The sequence below is a fragment of the Hylobates moloch genome, unplaced genomic scaffold, assembly GCF_009828535.3.
Source record: "Hylobates moloch isolate HMO894 unplaced genomic scaffold, HMol_V3 SCAFFOLD_245, whole genome shotgun sequence".
NCBI lineage: Eukaryota > Metazoa > Chordata > Mammalia > Primates > Hylobatidae > Hylobates > Hylobates moloch.
Window position 1 is genome coordinate 27,988 of NW_026652520.1, and position 12,880 is coordinate 40,867.

The following is a 12,880-nucleotide window of genomic DNA, read 5'->3' on the forward strand; positions in this document are numbered from 1 at the left end:
CGCCCCCTCCCCGCCGGCCCAGCGCACAAAAAGCGCACACGCACACATCAAACGCCATGCGCACGCGCACGGCAAACGTCACACGTTACGCACGCGCGCGCTGTGCCCTCCCCCGCAGCCGGTTCCCTCCCCTTCGGGCCAGCGCGTATTGCCCACCCCCTGCTACAAGACTGCTGAGCGCCAGGCGCTGGGACTGGACGTATACGGACCCCCGCGAGCCCCGGAACTCGCGTTCCCACGCCAGACCTCATCCCCTTCTGACTGAGACGCCTTCGCCCTACCGTCCTTTCAACGCCGCAGGCGCCAGGGGTCCCTCCCCACCGCCGAGCTCCAGCCGCCGCCCGCCCGCCTTCGGGGCAGCGCGGGGACCCCCTGGCCCTCGCCCAGTACTCCGGGGCTCACCCGCCACTCCTCGCCGCGTAGACCCGGAGGCGAGGGATTGTTTCCCACTAGAGACTGGAGGCCGGGGAAGGACTCGCCGGTAGGGGAAGGCGGAGATGCACATGCGCAGAGGGAGCCGCCGACCGCCTGAGTTAGGCTGGTGGCTGCAGGGCTTGGAAGCGGCGCTAGACAGTGCCGGTCTGCTCTGGCCGCACCCCTCAGTTGTAAAATGAGGCTAATGATAGTGCCTAGCTAGCAGGGGTTTTATGAGAATTGGAGGCGCTTACGTTGTAAAAGCACTTAAACCGGTGTTTGGCACGTAAATTGTTCAGTATATTTCTCACCATTATGTATCATGCTGGTCATCATAAACAATGCTCTCCTGCAAAATAGCCTTGTATAGTGGGTTGAGATTACTGTCTCAGTTACCCACTCCTGCTTGGAACCAGGATTCTGTCAGTGTCCCCAGAGGTTGTGGATCAAATCAATGTGCCTTTTAGACACAAGCCAAGAGAAGGAAAGGTGTGCTTGAATTCATTCACGAACATGCATGGTAACGTTTAACTGAAAGACTGGAAGAGAAAACTAACATCCATGACCAGTATGGTTATTCTCTGGAATAAGGAAAAACAGAAGCTAGCAGTTAAAGACCCAAACATAAAATTGTTTATATGTTAAAAAAAAAAGAAAAAAAAAAGCTGTTTGAGTAACAAATTTGAAGAAGAAAGCACGCACTCATTTCCCAAAACCAACCATACTTTACCCAGAACTACACTTACATTCTTTTATGTGCACATCTGGCATTTTCAGTACACTATGAGCATACGGGTGTGTTACAACTTTTCATTTAAAAAATCAACTCCTTGGTCATTGTCCATTTTTTTAAACTTTTCATTTGCTCATAATTTCAGATTTACGGAAGAGTTGCAAAGATAGTTCCTATATGCCTTTCACCCAAATTCCACTAGTGTTAGTATTTTACATGACCATGGTATATTTATCAAAACTAAGAAAATAACATGGGTACAAGTACTATTAACTAAACTGCAGAGTTTATTCAGACTTAAGTAGTTCTTCCACTAATGCCCTTTTTCTGTTCCAGCATCCAATCAAGGATATTGTTACCGGGGATCATTGCTCCCAGAGCTCCCAAGATGGTGGCGGGCTGCTTCCAAGATGGTGGCAAGCCTCACGTTCTCTGACCTGGGGTTCTTGGCCTCATGGATTCCAAGAAATGGAATTTTGGCCTATGCAGTGAGTGTTAGAGCTCTATTAGAAGCCGTGGGTCACGGAAGAGAACCGTGGAACCCAGTGACTAGTGTTCAGCTCGATTAGGACAAACCCGGGACTTAGCTGTGCAGGAACAATGGCAAGCATTTAGCCCAACTTGGGAGCGGCAATGGGCACCTCGCTGGATCAGGAGCACAGCGGACACCCTGCTGGATCCAGAGGGATGGAAGTCAGCGGCGGGTCTGCAAAGGTGGCAAACAGCAGTGGTGGATGGCGAGCGAAAACTCAGCTCAAGCCATAACAAACAGGGACCAGAAGAGAGTGCAGTTGCAAGATTTAATAGAGTGAAAACACAGCTCCCATACAAAGGGAGGGGACCCAAAGAGGGTAGCTGTTACGGGCTCCAATGCCTGGGTTTATATCCCGATCATTGTCCCTCCCGCTGTGCTCTCGGGCAAAAGCTGATTGGCTATTTCTTTACCTCCTGTTTTTGCCTAATTAGCATTTTAGTGAGCTCTCTTTACTACCTGATTGGTTGGGTGTGAGCTAAGTTGCAAGCCCCGTGTTTAAAGGTGGATGTGGTCACCTTCCCAGCTAGGTTTAGGGAATTCTTAGTCGGCTTAGGAAATCCAGCGAGTCCTGTCTCTCATTATCACGGTACATTTATTTGTTATGTCTTAGCCTTGGCCAGTTTGTAATAGTTTCTTGCTCCTACCTTGTCTTTCATGACCTTGATATGAAGATAAAAGCATGCTGTCTTGACTTCAGTCCTCCCACCTTGGCTTCCCAAAGTGCTGGGATTACAGGCATGAGCCACCATGCCCAGCCTATAGTTTAACTTTAAAACAAGAATGATAATGATCCCTTCCTGAAACTAACCCCCTCATTTGGGGACAAAAATCACCTTTGTAAAACTAGTGGAAGTCCACAAGTTTAGAATTATGGTAGGGACCTGAATTCTGTAAGATGTAGGCATAAACTCTAACCAGTTTTTGCTTTATAACCTGCCTTTTTGTAACTGCTTACTACTCCAGAGTCACATACCCAGTGGTCACAAGATTTATAACATCTCCAATTGTCCCGATAGATAATGTCACTATTGTAAAACCTAAAACTAGTGTTTGAGATATTTTTCAGACTTTACATTCTGATGGACCAACTGGTGCCACTGGGACCAGTAACCCATAGCAAAAAATGGACTCAGTTGATCCTGTGATCCCCTTCAGGAAATGATTTAACACAAGAAGACAATTTCAACACCCCTATGATTTCATCCCTGACCCAGCCAATCAGCATTCCCCATTCTCTAGCCTCCTGATGGGCAGGAGGCTAGAGAGGTTCAAAGTTTTTCATCCTTGAAAAACTGTAGCCTCCAAATTCTTAGGAAGGCAGATTTGAGAATTATCTCTCATCCTACCTGCTTGGCCACCCTGCAATTATTAAACTCTTTTTCTGCTGCAATCCTATCGTTCTCAGGAGAAGAACCCACATGGTAACATTCTCCTGATTAGACTGAGGTTGTGAGTTTTTAGGAAGCACCCCACAAACAGGATGTGATATCAGATGGCATGATATCAACATGACTTTTTACTGGCTAATTGACCATGATTACATGTATTAAATTAAATTTGTCCTGAGGCTGCCTCCCTACCTTTAGGGCAGATGTAAGGAACTGCAACCTATCTTGGTTTGTAAACAAAGTCTAGCTTGTTATACTTTTATAACTGGCTGAGTCAGCCAGTTACAGAAGCTGAGCTAAAGCCACTTACAGGCTGCCAACTAATCAGACCATTTCCAAATAAGGCCAAAGTTGAGCTGTAACCAGTCAAACTGTTTCTGTAGAGCACTTCTGTTTTCTATCTATGAATACTCCCTGCCCACTTTATAGAATTCTCTGAACCTCTTCTAGTTCTGAGTATTGTCTGATTCAAGAATCTGTCTTTGCTGAAATGAACTCGGCTAAACTTAATTTTCTAAAATTTGTCTTTTAACACTTGGTTAAGGTGGTGTCTGATAGGTTTCTCCCTATTTTTCCCTTTCCAGTCTATATGTAGAAGTGGGTCTGTATGTCCAGCCCACACTCAAGGGGAAAGGAAATAAGCTCCATTTTAAATTTGTGGTTATATTTTTAAATTACCACACTGATTAGTAAATTCAGGGAGAGATTCTTTGAAACTATGCAAATACCCTATTTCTACTTTTCCACTGATTGTAGTTATCGCTGGTGGATCTTGGCTGCAACCATTACTACTGTGGTGTTCTAAATGGTGATTTCCTGTGTGAACTCTGAAAACTTGAGACAGGTCTCTGTTAATTTAGAAAGTTTGTTTTGCGGCCGGGAGCTGTGGCTCACGCCTGTAACCCCAGCACTTTGGAAAGCCGAGGCGGGTGGATCACGAGGTCAGGAGTTCAAGACCAGCCTGACACTCTGTCTTAAAAAAAAAATAAACTTTGTTTTGCCAAGGTTGAGGATGCAGGCCTGTGACACAGCCTCAGAAGGTCCTGACATGTGCCCAAGATGGTCGGAGCACAGCTTGGTTTTATACATTTTAGGGAAACATGAGACATCAATCAACATATGTAAAATGAACATTGGTTCCATCCAAAAAGGCGGCAAAGGCGCGACAACTGGAAGCAGGGAGGGTGCTTCCAGGTCAAAGGTAGGTGAAAGACAAATGGTTGCATTCTTTTTTGTTGTTGTTGTTGTTGTTGTTGAGATGGAGTCTCACTCTCATCACCCAGGCTAGAGTGCAGTGGCGTGATCTTGGCCCACTGCGAACCTCCGCCTCCCGGGTTCAAGCTGTTCTCCTGCCTCAGCCTCCTGAGTAGCTGGGATTACAGGCACCTGTGACCATGCCTGGCTAATTGTTGTACTTTTAGTAGACATGGGGTTTCACCATATTGGCCAGGCTGGTCTCAAACTCCTGACCTGAGGTGATGCACCTGCCTCAGCCTCCCAAAGTGCTGAGATTACAGGCATGAGCCACTGCACCCAACCTTCATTCTCTTTTTTTCTCTACACAGTATCTTCTCACAGAGCAAGAGTCCATTTTTAAAAAGTCCAATTTATTAATTTTTTCTTTTATAAATTGTGATGTTTGTGTAAAATGTAAAAACTCTTTGCCTAATCAAGGCCACGAAGACTTTCTCCTACATATTAATCTGTAAATTGTAGAACCTTAAGTGTATTTAAGCCTATAATCCATTTTGAGATAATGTTTTAATGACATTGAAATGTAAGTCAATATTCTTGTTTGCTTGTTTCTTTGCATGTGTATTTTTCTTTTCTTTCTTTCTTTTTTTTTTTTTTCCTGAGACAGAGTTTCACTCTTGTCACCCAGGAGTGCAGTGGCACAATCTCGGCTCACTGCAACCTCCGCCTCCCGGGTTTAAGTGATTCTCCTGTCTCAGCCTCCAGAGTAGCTGGGATTACAGGCACACACCACCACACCCAGCTAAGTTTTGTATTTTTAGTAGAGACGGGGTTTCACCATTTTGGCCAGGCTCGTCTTGAACCCCTGACCTCATGATCCACCTGCCTCGGCTTCCCAAAGTGCTGGGATTACAGGCATGAGCCACTGCACCCAGCCTGCATATGTATGTTTAAATGTTCCAGTACCATTTGTTAAAAAGACTATCCTTTCTCTACTGAATTGTCTTTGCACCTGTGTCAAAAATCAAATGACTACATTTGTGCAGGTTTATTCCTGTGCTTTCTATTCATTCCATTGATCTATGTGCTATGGTTTGGATGTGCTCTCCAAAGTTCATGTGTTGGAAACTTTATCTCCAATGCAATAGTATTGAGAGATGGGACCTATTATAGATAATTAGAGGCAGAGCCCTCATGACTGGATTAAGACCCTTAACTTGGTAGTAGGTTCCTTTCAAAACGATGAGTTCAGCCTCCTTTCCTGTCTCACCATGTGCTTATTCTGCCATGTTATGTTGCAGCAAGAAGGCCCTCACAAGATGCGGCCCTTGATCTTGGACTTCCCAGTATCCAGAACCATGAGCCACATAAACTTCTGTTCATTATAAATTACCCAGTGATGTAGTTTGGATATTTGTCCCCACCCAAATCTCACATGGAAATATAATCCCCATTGTTGGAGGTGGGTCCTGGTGGGATATGTTGGGGTCATGGGGGCAGACCTCTCATGGCTTGGTGCTGTTCTTGCAATAATGAGTGAGCTCTCATGACATCTGGCTATGTAAGAGTGTGTGGTAACTCTCCCTCAACTCTCCCTTTTGCCCCTGCTTTCAGCATGTGACATGCCTATTCCCACTTCACCTTCTGCCATGATTATAAGTTTCCTGAGGTTTCCTTAGAAGCAGATGCAGGTACTATGCTTCCTGTAAAGCCTGGAGAACTGTGGGCCAATGAAATCTCTTTTCTTATAAATTATCCAGTTTCAGGTATTTATTTATTGCAATGCACGAACAGTGCAATACACCAAGTCTGTGGTATTGTGTTATAGAAGTATGAATTGGACTAAGACAGAATATTGGTGCTAGAGAGTGGGGTGTTGCTATAACAAATACCAAAACATATGGAAGCAGCTTTGGAGGTGGGTAGTGGGTAGACAGAAGAATTGGGAGAGAGGTTAGAAAAGTCTATATTGCTATGAAACGAACATTAAGGGTAATTCTGGTGAGGGCGCAGAATACAAGAATAGATACAGGGAAAGTCTGAGTCTTCTTAGAGATTGCTTAAATGGTCATGACCAGAATGCTGTTAGAAATATGGATATAAAGACCTTTATGATGAGGTATCAGACAGTAATGAAGAATATCTTATTAGAAACTGGAGCAAAGGCTAGCCTGTTACAAAGTGGCAAAGAATTTGACCGAATTGTGTTTGTGCCTAAGGCCTTTATGAAAGGCAGAATTTTAGAGTAACGAACTAGGATATCTGGTGGAAGAAATTTCTCTTTTTTTTCTGGAGATGGAGTTTTGCTTTTGTTGCCCAGGCTGGAGTACAGTGGCACGATATTGGCTCACTGCAACCTCTGCCTCCCGTGCTCAAGTGATTCTCCTCCCTTAGCTTCCCGAGTAGCTGGGATTGCAGGCAGCCGCCACCACCACACCTGGCTAATTTTTTATATTTTTAGTAGAAATGGGGTTTCACCATTTTGGCCAGGCTGGCGAGGCTGGTCTCAAACTCATGAACTTAAAATTTCTAAGCAAAGTCTCAAAGGAGCTTCATGGCTACTTTTTCTTTTTTGACATGGAGTCTGGCTCTGTCCCCCAGGCTGGAATGCAGTGGCGCAATATCGGCTCACTGCAACCTCCACCTCCTGGGTTCAAGCGATTCTCCTGCCTCAGCCTACCAAGTAGCTGGGATTACAGGTGTGCACCACCATGTCTGGCTAATTTTTGTATTTTTAGTAGAGATGGGGTTTCACCATGTTGGTCAGGCTGGCCTTGAACTCCTGACTTCAGGTGATCCGCCTGCCTTGGCCTCCCAAAGTGCTGGGATTACAGGCATGAGCCACCACACCCAGACTAAGCTGCATGGCTATTTTCTTTTTTTTTTTTGAGACGAAGCTCGCTCTGCTGCCCAGGCTGGATTGCAGTGGCGTGATCTCTGCTCACTGCAAGCTCCGCCTCCTGGGTTCACGCCATTCTCCTGCCTCAGCCTCCCAAGTAGCTGGGACTACAGGTGACCGCCACCAAACCTGGCTAATTTTTTTGTATTTTTAGTAGAGACGGGTTTTCACCATGTTAGCCAGGTAGTCTCGATCTCCTGACCTGGTGATCCACCTGCCTCGGCCTCCCTAACAGCACATAGTAAGATGCAAGGAGATAGAAATGATTTAGAGACAAAATTTATAATTAAAAAAAATAAAGCAGAGTAGAAAGATTTGGAAAATTTGCAGCCTGGCCATGTAAAGAATCTAAAGGCATCTTTAGGAGGGCCAACCAAGGGTATGGCCAAATGACCATTTGCTACGAAGATTGGTACTGATGGAAAGGAGCCAGGTGCTAGTCACGAAGACAGTGGGAGAAAGACTGGGAAGGCATTTGAGAAATCTTTGAGACTGTCTCTCCAATCTAGGACCTTTAGGACCAGGCATCAAGAGGGCACCCACAGCACCTCAGCATTTGCTGCCCTGCACCACATTCCAGTGCACCGGTCCTCAGTCACTCCAGCCACTGTTCAGATGGGCCCAGCAGTAAGCCTTGATGGTGTCCATATTCTGCAGATGGCAAGGTGGTTACATAGTTTCTAATTCTTCAGATGGCAAGGTGACTACATAGGTTCACCTCAAGCAGTAAGTACTGTACCAGATGGCAAAAGCAGTAAGCCTTGATGATGTCCACATTCTACAGATGACAAGGTGGCTATGTAGATTCTAATTCTTCAGATGGCAAGGTGGCTACATAGATTTAGCTTCCCCCTGGGCCCTACTGACATGAGGGGTAGAAAGTGGAGCACTGACTTGTACTATCTTGTTTGGTCTCATTGATGCCAGGTGGGGATGGAGGCTTAGCTTGTCACTGTAGCCCTTTGTCATTATCTTGGCAAGGGAATCAAAACACTGCCTGCTTCCACCAGGTGAGATACAGAAGATTAGTTCCAGGATCAACCCATTAACACTATTCCAAGAGGTCAGCTGGAACACCTTCTGCTTCTTGATAAGTAGGGATAGAAGATCAGCTCCGTGCTTGGGTTGCCAATATCACTCAGCAAGGGAACTTGGAGCATTGCCTTCTTCTACCAGGAAGGGAATGGAGGATTAGCGGGGGAATCAGAGCACCGCCACCTGCTTCCACAGGGCAGGGGAGTGGGTGGGTTCTATTAGGCTACTCTTTTTCTGGTCCTTTGGCTAGAGGAAAAGGCTATTTAGGGCCTTTGTTTTCTGTCTTTTGGAGGCTTATGTAGCGCTCTATGATATTTAGGAGGCAGTAAGAAAACCCATGGAACTCATCATATTGCTGAAGACGCAAGGTCCCTGGGCAGACTGCCATCTTTCTACCTGTGAGTTTGTTTTGTTTTGTTTTTTGAGACAAGGTCTGGCTCTGTCACCCAGACTTGAGTGCAGCGATGTGATCTTGGCTCACTGCAACCTCAGCCTCCTGGGCTCAAGCCATCCTCCCACCTCAGCCTCCTGAGTAGCTGAGACTACAGGCAGGCATCACCATGCCAGTCTTAATTTTTGTATTTTTTGGTAGAGACTGGGTTCCGCCATGTTTCCCAGGCTGGCCTTGTCCTCCCAAAGTGCTGCGATTACAGGTCTGAGCCACTGCGCCCAACCTCTGCCTTTTGGAGTCTTTCTATGCGTGTCTGCTGTGTTATATCTAGGGTATTTTTTTTTTTTTTTTTTTTTTTTGAGACGGGGTCTCGCTCTGTCGCCCAGGCTGGAGTACAGTGGCATGATCTCGGCTCACTGCAACCTCTGCCTTCCGGGTTCCAGCGATTCTCCTGCCTCAGCCTCCCGAGCAGCTGGGATTACAGACGTGTGCCACCACGCCCAGCTACTTTTTGTATTTTTAGTAGAGACAGGGTTTCATCATCTTGGACAGACTGGTCTTGAACTCCTGACCTCACAATCCACCCACCTGGGCCTCCCAAAGTGCTGGGATTACAGGCATGAGCCACCGTGCCTGATCTTTTTTGTATTTTTAGTAGAGATTGGGTTTCACCATATTGGCCAGGGTGGTCTCGAACTCCTGACCTCAGGTGATCCTCCTGCCTCAGCCTCCCAAAGTGGTGGGATTACAGGCGTGAGCCACCACACCTAGTCTTTTTTTTTTTTTGAGACAGAGTCTCGCTCTGTTGCCCAGGCTGGTGGCGCGATCTTGGCTCACTGCAACCTCCACCTCCCAGGTTCAAGCAATTTTCCTGCCTCAGCCTCCCAAGTAGCTGGGATTACAGGCGCACACCACAACACCTGGCTAATTTTTTGTATTTTTAGTAGAGACGGGGTTTCACCATGTTGGCCAGGCTAGTTTTGAACTCGTGACTTCGTGATCTGCCCACCTCGGCCTCCCAAAGTGCAGGGATTACAGGCGTGAGCCACCGTGCCCGGCCTGCCTTACATATTTTTGTTTGAACTTACAATTTTGATTTTAAAACATGCTGTGGAAAACCACCCCCAACTGTGAGTTAGTACATCCACATCCATACTTTCAATGGTGATCTACTGCTCTATCATAATTTATCTTTGCATTGCTTTCAATTGTTTGTTGTTATGAACTCATTTGCAAGGTATATGTGATGGTTAATTTTATGTGTTAATTTGGTTAGACCACAGGGTTCAGATAGTTGGTCAGCATTACTCTGGATGTTTATGTGAAGGTGTTTTTGGATAAAATTAACATTTAAATTGGTGAACGTTGAATAGAAAAGATTAACAAAGACTGACCTCTCCTGAGCAAGAGAGCATTCTGCCAGTGGACTGCATTGTGACTCAGACTGCAACTCTTCCCTGCTGGCCTACTCTGCAGATTTTTGGACCAAGGAAGCCTTCACATTTATGTAAGCCTTATTCTCTGACAACTGACTAATGTATAGAATCACTTGACAATTATTTTATTGGGATTATTTTAACTGTAAGATTGCTAAAGAATATTCTCATTTTGAAGTATGATACAAAGAGGCTTCTAGAAAGTTTATACAACTTAGTACAATTTGATAGAAGTAAACATTTTTTCCTACATCTACATCAAGCCTGAATATTTCCTAGTATTTAAATTAAGCTTTTCATGTAACTTTTAAAATGATTTCCAGTCTTAGATGTCATAATGGTATATTATGTGATATTTTAAATATCTTCATTTATTTTATTTTTTGCAATATACTTTTGACTGGAAATATGGTTTGGATCTGTGTCCCCACCAAATCTCCTGTTGAATTGTAACCCTAAATGTTGGAAGTGGGGCCTATTGGGAGGTGATTGGATCATGGTGAGGGAAGAAAGAGAGACCCTCTCATATTGTTTTATACTCAGTACCTGTTTTAAGAAAAAAACAAGGAAGTGAAACCAAAGGCAGGCAGCCCAGCACCAGGCACCAGACCCAAAACCAGACCTGAAATCAGGCCCAAAACCAGACCTGAAACTCATGACTTAGCAACCGATGTTATCCATAGATTCCAGACATTGTATGGAAGAACATTTTGAAACTCCCTGCTCTGTTCTGTTTCACTCTGACTACTAGTGCATGAAGCCCCTGTCACATACCCCCTAGATTGCTCAATCAATCACGACCCTTTCATGTGAAATCTTTAGTGTTGTGGACCCTTAAAAGGGACAGAAATTGTGCACTCGGGGAGCTCAGATTTTAAGACGGTAGCTTGCCGATGCTCCCAGCTGAATAAAGCCCTTCCTTCTACAACTCGGTGTCTGAGGGGTTTTGTCTGCGGCTCGTCCTGCTACAATGGGTTGGGTTTTTCATGAATGGTTTAGCAACTGACCCCCATACTGTTCTTGTGATAGCGAGTTCTCATGAGATCTGATCATTTAAAAGTGTGTGGCACCTGCCCTTCTCTCTCTCTTTCTCCTATTCCAGCCATGTGAAGTGCTTGCTCCCTGTTTGCCTTCTGCCATGATTGGAAGGTTCCTGAGGTCTCCCCAGAGGCTGAGCAGATGCCAGCATCATGCTTCCTGTATAGCCTGTGGAACCATGAGCTAATTAAACCTTTCTTTAAAATTATCCAGTCTCAGGGATTTCTTTATAACAATGTGAGAACAGACTAATACAATTGGGTTGTTTCCTAATTGTTGAGTTTTAAAAATTTTTTTCTGTGGTAAGGACATTTAACATGAAATCTACTCTTAGCAATTTGTGTACAATACATTGTTGTTGAACGTAGGTATTATGTTATATAGCAAATCTTTAGGGCTTATTCATCTTGCTTCACTGACACTTTATGCTTGTTGATTAGTAACTCCCCCGTGTTCCCCACCCCGTTGACCCTGGCAACCACCATTCAGCTCTTTGTTTCTATGAATTTGACTATTTTAGATACATCATAGATACATCATATAAAAGAAATCATGCAATATTTGCCTTTCTGTGATTAGCTTATTTCACATACAATGCATCATAATGGCCTCATAATTCATCCGTTTGCCTCATATTGCAGAATTTCCTCTTTTTTTGTTTTTTTTTAAAACAGGGTCTCACTCTTTCCCAGGCTGACGTGCAGTGACGTGATCATAACTCACTGCAGTCTCGAGCTCCTGAGCTTAAGCGATTCTCCCGCCTCTGCCTTCCAAAGTGCTGGGGTTACAAGCATGAGCCACCGCAACAAGGGGCAATAGACTGTTCGAACAGTTTCTTTTACCTACTTCTGGATTTATTTTTGACATTTGAAGAGCCAACTTGCTTACATTTTTCACTGCTGAGAGACACGCTAAGATTTTTCCTTTTTTGTTGTTTTTGTTTTTTAAAATTTATCTTTCTATCCACATCTACATGTGCAGGTTTGTTACATAAATATGTTGCGAACTGGTGGGGTTTGGGCTTCTGGTGTACCCATCACCCAAATAATTTCTCTTTTATTGTTTACTTTTAAACACTTTTTATTTTATTATTAGTATTTTAATTTTCTAGTCTTCGAATTAACTTTCTCATTCTGATTCGTAATTCACATTGACCTCCATCTTCGCTTCCTTCCTCACACTGGCTGGGAACGTTCCGACTTTCCCTAAGGCCGTGGGTGAGCAGGCTTCTGGGAAATGGAGTCGCACGTTCTTGGGCTCAGCGCGCATGCTCATGGAACAGCGCCCTGAGGCTCCTTCGGCGCAGGTGCAAATGGCGTAGGCGTTCTTTCTGGGAAGATTCTTCGGCTTCAAGTGGAAGACATACTCCGAACCCCCAAGTCTATCCGCCGCTCAGGTCCGGCTCGGATTGGGAGCGGCGGCGAGCCGAGGGGGAATGGGAAGTGCTGCGCGGCTTGGGCAGCGGGTGGCAAGGCGGCCAGGAGGCGGTGGGCGCCCGACAGTGGGAACACCAGCGCCTGCGCGTAAACCCGGGAGGGACGGCGGGGTGGGGGCGGCACGGTCGAGGGAGGGGTCGGAGCTCGGGTCTGGGGAACGCGGGGGCGAGGGAACCCGGGGATGCGGGTGCGGGAGGCCGCGGAGTCCGAGTGTCCGACTCCTGGCAGAGCGGGCGGTGTGGACCAGGCGGCCGCGGGAGGGGTCGAGGAGAGCCTTCGTGCCGGGCGGCACCGAGTGTGAAAGAATTGTCCAGTGAGAGATGAGTGAAATAATCTCTGTCAAGTGAGAGAGATGAGTGAAATCACCTCTGTCAAGTGAGA

General features: G+C 45.6%; 1 long non-coding RNA gene across 1 annotated transcript; it reads left to right on the forward strand.

The window, feature by feature from the left end:
- Positions 1-118: 118 nt before the first annotated feature.
- On the forward strand, positions 119-7,854 carry LOC131382617 (uncharacterized). The gene is made up of 4 exons (XR_009212177.1): positions 119-481; positions 1,484-1,635; positions 4,165-4,271; positions 7,673-7,854. It is a non-coding gene; the product is annotated as an uncharacterized LOC131382617 (long non-coding RNA).
- Positions 7,855-12,880: the final 5,026 nt, after the last annotated feature.